The sequence below is a fragment of the Papio anubis genome, unplaced genomic scaffold, assembly GCF_008728515.1.
Source record: "Papio anubis isolate 15944 unplaced genomic scaffold, Panubis1.0 scaffold900, whole genome shotgun sequence".
NCBI lineage: Eukaryota > Metazoa > Chordata > Mammalia > Primates > Cercopithecidae > Papio > Papio anubis.
Genome location: NW_022169241.1, coordinates 1 through 9,097, shown reverse-complemented (window position 1 = coordinate 9,097; position 9,097 = coordinate 1). Strand labels below are relative to the sequence as shown.

Genomic DNA, 9,097 nt, shown 5'->3' with positions numbered 1-9,097 from the left:
GCTCTTTAATGGTTACTTGTTTTATTTTTGTTGAGCTGTTTGAGTTCCTCGTATATTCTGGAGATTAGATCTTTGTTACATGCAAAACTTGTAAACATTTATCTCATCCCATAGGTTTTCTGTTCACTGTGTTAATTACAAAGCTCATTTTCAGGAGCTTTTTAGTTTCATTGAGTTCCTTTTGTCTGTTTTTGTTATTGTTACATCTGCTTTGAGATCTTAGTCATAAATTCTTTGTCCAAGTCAATATTCAGAAGAGTTTATTCGAGAGTTTCTTCCAGCATTTTAATGGTTTTAGGTCTTACATTTTAGTCTTTTAATCCATATTGAGTTGATTTTTGTATATGGTGGGACATAGGGATGCCACTCCATATTTCTGCATATGGCAATATAATTTTTCCAGCACACTTTGTTGAATAGGACGTCACTTCTCCAGTGAATGTTTTTGTTGACTTTGTAAAAGATCAGTTGTTTGTAGGTATGTGGCTATATTTCTAGGTTCTCTATTCTGTAATGTTGATGTATGTGTCATTTTATATCAGTACCATGCTGTTCTGGTTACTAAAGCCTTCTAGTATAATTTTAAGTCAGATAACATAGTATCTCCAGCTTTATTCTCTTTGCTTAGATTTGCTTTGGCTATTCAGGCTCTTTTTGTGGTTCCATGTGAATTTTATAATTTTTTCTCTAATTTCATAAAAAATAACATTGGCATTTTGGTAGGAATTGCATTTAATATGTAGATTGCTTTGGGCAGTAGAGTCATTTTAATGATCACAATTCTTCCAATCCATGAGCATGGGATGTTTTTCTCATTTGTGTCAGGTACAATTTCTTTCATCAGTGTTTTGTAGTTTTCCTTGTAGGGACCGTTCATCTCTTTGACGAATTGTATTTCTAAGCATTTTACCTTTTTACCTTTTTTGTAGCTATTGTAAAAGGAAGTGACTTTTTAATTCAGTTCTCAGCTTGATCATCATTAGTGTATAAAAATGCTACTAATTTTTGTGCATTGATTTTTGCATCCTGAAACATTACATTTATTTATCAAAGTAAGAGTTTTTTTGGTGGTCTTTAGGTTTTTTGTATATTATGGTATTATGTAAGCATCAAAGAGGGACAATTTGACTTTCTCATTACAACCACGTAGATGCTCCCACCAAGACCAACAGACAGAGTCTCTGGGGAGGGCACAGGTGATGGTATTTCTTTAAGCTGGCCATGTCATTATGGCTGGAAGCCTGGGCTGACAGCCACTTAGCTAAGCATTGCCTCTCAAGTTTCTAAGTTTCTTCCTTCCTTCCTTCCTTTCTTTTCTCTTTCTTTCTTTCTTTCGACAGTTTTCACTCATTGTCCAGGCAGGAGTGCCATGGCGCCATCTTGGCTCACTGCAACCTCCGTCTCCCAGGTTTGAGCGATTCTCCAGTCTCAGCCACCTGAGTAGCTAGGATTACAGGCACCAGTCACCACACCTGGCTAATTTTTGTATGTTTTAGTGGAGACATGGTTTGGCCATGTTGCCCAGGCTAGTCTTGAACTCCTGACCTCAGGTGATCTGCCCACTTCAGCCTCCCAAAGTGTTAGGATTATAGGAGTGAGCCACCACGCTCAGCTGCCTCTCAAGTTTCAATGTGTCTATGAATTATTTCCGATGCCAGGCCTCTCTCTTAGTGATGTGATTCTGCCCAGCTGCCTCTCAAGTTTCAATGTGCATATGAATCATTTCCCATTCCAGGCCTCTCTTTTAGTAATGTGATTCTTCAGGTTTGGAAGGGGTCCATGAATTGGCTTCTTTAAAAAGTCTCCTCTTAATGCTGATGTTTCTTCCACTACATCCAATATAGTAGCACTCAGCTAGAGAAAGTAGGCACAGCACAGAGCTCCTGACAACCAATGCTCTTACCACAACACAAATATTTTTGGCCCAAAGTGGAAACAACCAATCACCATTTCCAAAAATGTCATTTTCTGCTGGCTCTTTACAGTTTAGAAAGCCTAGAGAAGGCATCAATGTTTGAGTAAGTCTGCATTTGGAAAACACATACACCTGAGTTAATACAATGTTTATTGAGCACATACCATGTGTTCAGAAGTCTGTCACTGAGCACTGTTCAGGAAACATTGCATGATGTGAGTTAATCCTCAGCACCCTGGGAGTTGGGTGCTAAGTTTTCTGTAATTTTCAGGATTTAAATGAAGGGCCTAGCATTTCTATTTTTTCTTCCATTTTAAAAATTATTTACCTGAAAAATAAAATGTGCAGAATAAAAGCTATATCGACAGATGAGAGGGATAGAGAAAAAAGAGTGAACTGTTCAGAGAGATGTTTTATATTTATATTTACTTTCTTGTGCCTTGTGGAGCAGCCACTGGATTTGCAGGAATGGAAAACAAGTTGCTAGGTGGGATGTCTCTAGAAGGTTTCCTTATGTTGGGTAGGCTGTCCTCGAACTCCTGACCTAAGGTGATCCACCCGCCTTGGCCTCGCAAAGTGCTGGGATAACGGTTGTGAGCTGCCATGCCTGGCCAGGCCTGAGTTTTGCCTGAGCATGTCTCTTTCTAAGAAAGTACAGCATATGGCAGTTACAAGGTCTCTTTTATCTAAAATAAATAGAATTTAATAAATAAAAATTTAAAAATTTTACTTGAGATTAAAGGACAAATCAAAACATGTATGTAATGTGTTGTCTGTAGAAGTATATTTTAACAATGACATAAATTATTAATAGCCAATAAATGTTATAATAATTTATTAACTAAAACAAACAAAATTCCTATTATGATATCTATGAAAATACTTTCTTAGAGTAAAATATTCTCATATCTTGAGAGGGCACTGGTTGAAAACAGCAAAGATTTGCATGTCGATGTCTTATCAAGTAAGTAGCAGACCCCTCTTCACACCTTTACAGAGTCATCCAAAAAGCAGTAATTTACACAAGAGCAGACAATTTTCCTAGCTTTCTATTGAGGTTATATGTTAATGTTGTTACAGAATTTAACTCAATTTTCTTATAAAATTACCTGACCAAATTTTATATGATATTATGATATCACAATATATCAAAATTTATTTAGATGTCAAATAAATTTTATATATTATAATATTATAATACATAACGATATTATGATAAGTTCCATTTAGATTCAGATGATTTCACTAGGCAGTGTCTATCGACCACTAATATTTTTTTTGGTTCCACTATTTGCACAGACAGCACAGCTGGGAAAACACAGACTCACCCAACACAGTCTCTTCCCTGGTTCTTTCTCCTCCTCAGGGAATCAGCTCATCAGTCAATCAAGTCATCTGGGACTGGAGGCTGAGTACTCCCTAACACAGAAGGTCTCATTCCTGCATGCTTTCCTCAGCAGATGGGGAGACAAGAAGGTCCTTTCAGGAAACACTTGCTGGGACATGAACTAACCCTTCTGTAGTCTGAGGGTTCTGACCAGCAGAGACAGACTCCACCGCAGTAGGAAGGGATGAGGCTGCTGTTCTGAACCTGGAGCTCCCCCACACCTTGTCCCATCTCACTGAGGCAATTTTGAGAGGCCGCCCTGGAATATGTCTTGATGGTGGATGTTGAGAAACAACGTGGGTTTGATGGGATTCAGGTGGTGTATGCTGTGTAAAGACAGGAGCTGAATGCTCAGAATAAATTCCACAGAACACAAATTCCACAGAACACAATGGCGCTTCCAGGATGACTGAGGAAGGGTGAGAAAGGGGGAACGGTTTTCTACCTAGACTTTTTGCTACCTCAGTAATCAGGGGCTGATTAGGTTAGCACTGGCTCAACCTAATCAATTCAATTTTACTGCATTTGGTCTAATTATCTTCCCCATTTTTAAGGTAGGAAGGGCCATTTCATTTGGTATTTTTTTCTCTGCATTTTTATTTCATCATATATGTGTGGATCTAATACAATCAACCATAATTTGACATTTGTTGTTTCTAAGCATTTAAGAAATGATAATATCTATGCATACACTGTTAACACTATGTATAATAAATTCTCTTTCTGTGCAAAATATATAACATATGTCAATGTAGGTATGTTTAATTGTGCATCTTGAAAGGTGAACAGGATCATAAATACTTTCAGGAACTGGGACAGAAATGGGAAGAAATGATTCCCCGATCTTCTGATCCCTGTGCTCCTGGTTCTTTGTTTTCTTGACACTATGACAGAATCCTGAAACTGTCTCCCCTTAACTGTGTCTAGGTCCTCAGTAGACTACAGCAAAAAACTTTTTATTGAGGCGCTAAGAAGCGGCAGGAAGGAGAAAACTGCTCAGTCAATAAGAGTCAGCCACGCCCAGCCAAGGGACATATAAAGGCAGGTCCAGCAGAACAACCCACAGTCCGCCTTTGGGCGTGTAAGAACAGCCTCCTTTTACTTGAGCCTCAACATGGGAAATGAACACCCTGATCTCCACTCCCCCTCCATCCAACGCCCCACTGACCAGCCCCCTTCCCCACAGGTCTTTACAGAAAAGGGCTCAGATGAGAAGAAACCATTCAAAGGAAAAGGCAAGATGGCTTCTTCCCATTCCAGTGAGAAGCACATACAAAGGTAAGGCCTCGGGCTGCTCCCATGGAGGCTGGAAGGAGGGTTGGAATCAGGGATACTGAGCCATGTGTCTTTAGTAGGGTTTTATTTTGAGATTTGGGGATGGGAAACAGCTTAGCGCCCTCAGGGGACTTTGAGAAATGTGTTCACTCGTGTCGCTGGCAGAAGAGCTTCACATGAAAGACTGATACGCAAAAACGCATCAGGGATAGACTATGGGACTCTGCCTAGGGAGAACTGAGTCACCTAAACTTCCTTTTGCAGCAGGATTGGAGCCCAATCCAAACAAGGAGGAGAATTCTGAGGAAACCAACCTCAAGGCTGGGAACAGCACTGCTGGATCCGGTAAGATTTGACTCTTTCCAGGCGAGAAGGGACAGGGCAGCAACACAGGCTCCCCTGGCAAGGAAACCCGGAGCGCCTTGGCAGCCAGGGCCGTATAGATCCTGGACACTGGAGAACAGAAGAGATCTGGGGTTTGGTGGCAACCTGAGCTCCTGTGTGTCCAGGATGGACTAGGAATTTCAGGGTGTTCAGTTGGAGGCACTTTCTCAAACTCTCATTGTATTCACAGAACCAGAGTCCAGCTCATATTGGGAAAACCGCAGGAAAAGAAAAATCAGTTCCAAGGACAGCTGCCAAGACAGAGCAGGTAGAATCTTGGTGTTTTTTCTTGTTGGTGGTAGTGGTGGTTTTTTTGTTTTTTATTTGCCCCAAAAGGCAAAGTATCAGGAAAATTTCATATGAGACTTGAGCAGAAAGGCAGTTACTGACAAGTAAATTTTTGAGATCTTAGCACTCTGAGAATATTTGGGGACTCACAAGGGGTTCAGCCTCACTTCATTCCAGTGCTGAGATGGTCAGGAAGGAGTGGGAGAGACAAGTGGGGTTCACCTGGGTGCACAGGAGGTTCTGGAAATGAGGGTCTGTGGGGACTGCTCTGGCGAGTCTCTCATAAGCTTTCTCTGTAGGGAACTGTCCAGAAGAGGAGTGCAGCTTGATGTTGGAAAAAAAAAAAAAAAATCAAGATCCTCCACTGCTGTGCACAACAGTGAAATCCAGGAGACCTGTGATGCCCACCATAGGGGACATTCCAGGGCTTGCACAGCAAGCGGCACAGGTCTCGGGCCCTAGGAGTCCAAACACCATCACATCGAAAAAGCTTGATGACCTCTGTGCCAGCTATGTCTGAGGCTATTTATCAAGACCTAGCCCAGGTGCAGGCCCAGCAGATCAGTTCTCCACTAACCTGGGAGCGGCTGACACTGCTCACTGGGCTCCGGGGCCTCTGTGTGCCCAGGTGCAGACCTTGTATTCCACGGCCACCCAGGCAGCTTATGTCTCCCCTGCTGAGGGCTGGCTTGTCCCAGCCACACTGCCTGGTCCTGGGGATTCAGTCCTGGACAGAGAAGCCCATCCCTTCCCTGGGCAGGAGATAACTGAGCCTGTCAGTGGATCAGATGAGGCTGAGCTGGGAGCACCCTGATCCTGTTCAGCAGAGGATGCAGCTCTGGGAATGACAACAAGGATCTGCTACTTCTCAGATTCTTCCACATGACCAGCACTGACAACTGTCCGCGAAATTCCGGCCAGGTCTCCCCTCCATGGCTCTCCTGATACCTTCCGACAGCACCCTTCCCGCGGAAGCCCGAGGACGAGGACGGCGAAGGAGACTCGTTTGGACCCGGAGCCAGAGGGAGGCCCTGCGAGCCTGTTTTGAGCAGAACCCGTACTGGGCATCGCCACCAGAGAACAGCTGGCCCAGGACATCGGCATTCCGGAGCCCAGGGTCCAGATCTGGTTTCAGAATGAGAGATCGCGCCAGCTGAGGCAGCACCGGCGGGAATCTCGGCCCTGGCCCGGGAAACGCGGCCCGCAAGAAGGCAGGCGAAAGCGGACCGCCGTCACCCGGTCCCAGACCGCCCTGCTCCTGCGAGCCTTCCAGCAGGATCGCTTTCCAGGCATCGCCACCCGGGAAGAACTGGCCAGAGAGACGGGCCTCCCGGAGTCCCGGATTCAGATTTGGTTTCAGAACCGGAGGGCCAGGCACCCAGGCCAGGGTGGCGGGGCACCGGCGCACGCAGGCGGCCCGGGCGACGCGGCCCCCGGCGGGTGTCCCCCCGCTCCCTCGCCGGTCGCCTTCACCCACACCGGGGCGTGGGCAACGGGGCTTCCAGCACTCCACACGCCCTGCGCGCCTGGGGCTCTCCCACGGGGGGGCTTTCGTGAGCCAGGGGACAGGGGCCCCTGCTCCAACCCAGCCAGGCTGCGCAGGCAGCAGGAATCTCCGCACCTGCCCCTGCACTCGGGGCTTTGTGTTGGGTGCCCTGGCTCCTCTGGAAGTGGGACTGTCCCACTCTCCGGCTCCTCGGTGGCCTCTGCACCCCAACAAATGCCAGAAAGACCAGGACCCGCAGCGTGGTGGCCTGCTGGGTGCGTGCTCGGTGGGACAGCCTGGGCCCGCTCGAGCTGAGTCACAGGACCAAGGTGTGCTTGAGCCACCCACGTCCCAGGGGAGTCGCTGGTGGGGCTGGAGCCCCAGGTCGCCGCAGGGCAGCTCCACCTCGGGAGCCCCAGACCCCAGAGGCCTCCGCGTGTCAGGCACAGATGCAAGCCATCCAGGCGCCCTCCCAACCGCTCCAAAAGCCTCAGCGCTACTCTGCACTCCCCTCCAGCCTGTTAGATGAGCTCCTGTCGCAGAGTTTCAGCAAAATGCACAACCTTTCCTAGATCCGGCGCCACGGGGGGAGATGAAGGACGTGGAAGAGCCCGCTCCGCTGGAATCACTCCTCAACCAGGAGGCACACCGGGCTCTGCTGGAGGAGCTTTAGGACGCGGGGTTGGGACGGGGTGGGGGCAGGGCGGCGGCATCTCCTTCGTGGTGAACCTCTGGCTGGTTATGGAGAGGAGTCTCTTCCCTTCCAGCTGACCTGTCTAGGATCCTTGAGTTCCAGGTCCGGTGAGACTCCACACAGCGGAGGGCTGTCATTCTTCCCTGAGCATCCCGGGGATCCCAGAGCCCGCCAGGTACCGGGAGGAGGACTGTCTACTGTGCATGCGCAGGTCCATAGACAGCCGCCTAGGTTTTCCAACCAGCCCAGGCGGAGTTCTTCAGTGGAGTTGGCGGAGATCTCAGTCCGCGAAACACTGGGCCCGGGCAGAAGCCAGGCCAGTTCTCCTTTTCACGGCTTGACTCCTGTGCCTTTTAGCTCCACCATCACTTTGCCAACCCTCGTCCTGCCAGCCTCTTCACCATCACCACGAGCTCCTTGCAACTAAATGTAGATCCCAGATCCGGCACAAACCGGCCTGCTGCCCTTTCCAGGCAAGAGGGAACGCAGGCAGAGATAAGGACAGGAACGAAGACAGAGTGGGACGGAAGGATGGAGCTAGGAAAGGATGGATGGACGGAGCGACCCTGGAAGGGAGAGAAAGAGGGAAGGAGGGAGAGAGGGAGGAAAAAACCAAGGGAGGGAGGGAAGAACAGAGGGAAGGATGGACCGAGGGACAAAAGGAGCAAGAAACAGAGAAAGGAAGGTAGAGAGAAAAACGGTCATCTGCCTCCAGGACCAACAGGACCCAGGAAAATGTTGGGTGCCCGGTGCGGGCTAAGTGCTCGGCCCACAGCCCCATTGACCGGCGGGGCGCTCACCGAATCGCCAGTCTGGGTTATTTCATCCTGGAGCAATTCAGACGATTTCCGTTTCCGAAGGAATGAGCGAACTTCCCAGAGGGCAATGAGGCTCTGGTGGTTGCGCGTTTTTCATCCACATGGTTCACAGATGACAGAGCCCCACGTTGAGCTTGCAACAGAGCGCGAGGCGGACAGTCCTATCCACACAGGAGATGCACTCAGGCCGACTGAAGCGTGGTTTCGGGTTCCACGTTCCTTTGCCCTCTGCAGGGGGGCCTGTTGCTCACGTGTCTCCGGTCCCCAAAAGCGAGATCGTGTTGACTGTTTTCCGAGCTCTGTGGGGACCCAGAAACCTCCAGGGAAGCGTGGAAAAGCAGCACCGTGTCGGTGCTCTCCTTTCCAGTTTCCAAACCGGCCACAGCGTAGACTCCCCACGTTGCAGGAAACAGGAATCCCTCGTCAGGCCGTGATGCACGGGACGTTTCTTTTCTCTGTGGTTTCGCTCTGGTTTTCTACATGAAAATGAACGAGATCCACACACCTGCGAGTGTGAGACTATCAGGGCAAATGTGACACCCACGAGCTGGCAGTAGAGTCGGCAGCCTGAACCCGGGACAAAGGTACTGACGGACATCCAGACACACCCCACCACAATCCCAAACACACAGACACACAAGGGCGCAAGCGCGGTAACACAAGTACACACACAGACACACAGATACAGACAGCTTGAAGGAGAGCAAGGGACAGAGGGATGTAGAGATATAAGTGGAAGGAGAGAGAGAAACAGCGATAGAGAGACAGAGAGAGGGATGGGGGGGAGAGAGAGAGAGAAAGGGGGAGAGGGAAGGAGAGAAAGGGAGAGGGTGAGGGAGCTGGAGAGCGA

General features: G+C 48.3%; 2 pseudogenes; both read left to right on the top strand.

The window, feature by feature from the left end:
• The first annotated feature begins 4,416 nt into the window (after positions 1-4,416).
• On the top strand, positions 4,417-6,093 carry LOC101016323 (annotated as a pseudogene).
• LOC101013815 lies at positions 6,067-7,408 on the top strand (annotated as a pseudogene).
• Positions 7,409-9,097: the final 1,689 nt, after the last annotated feature.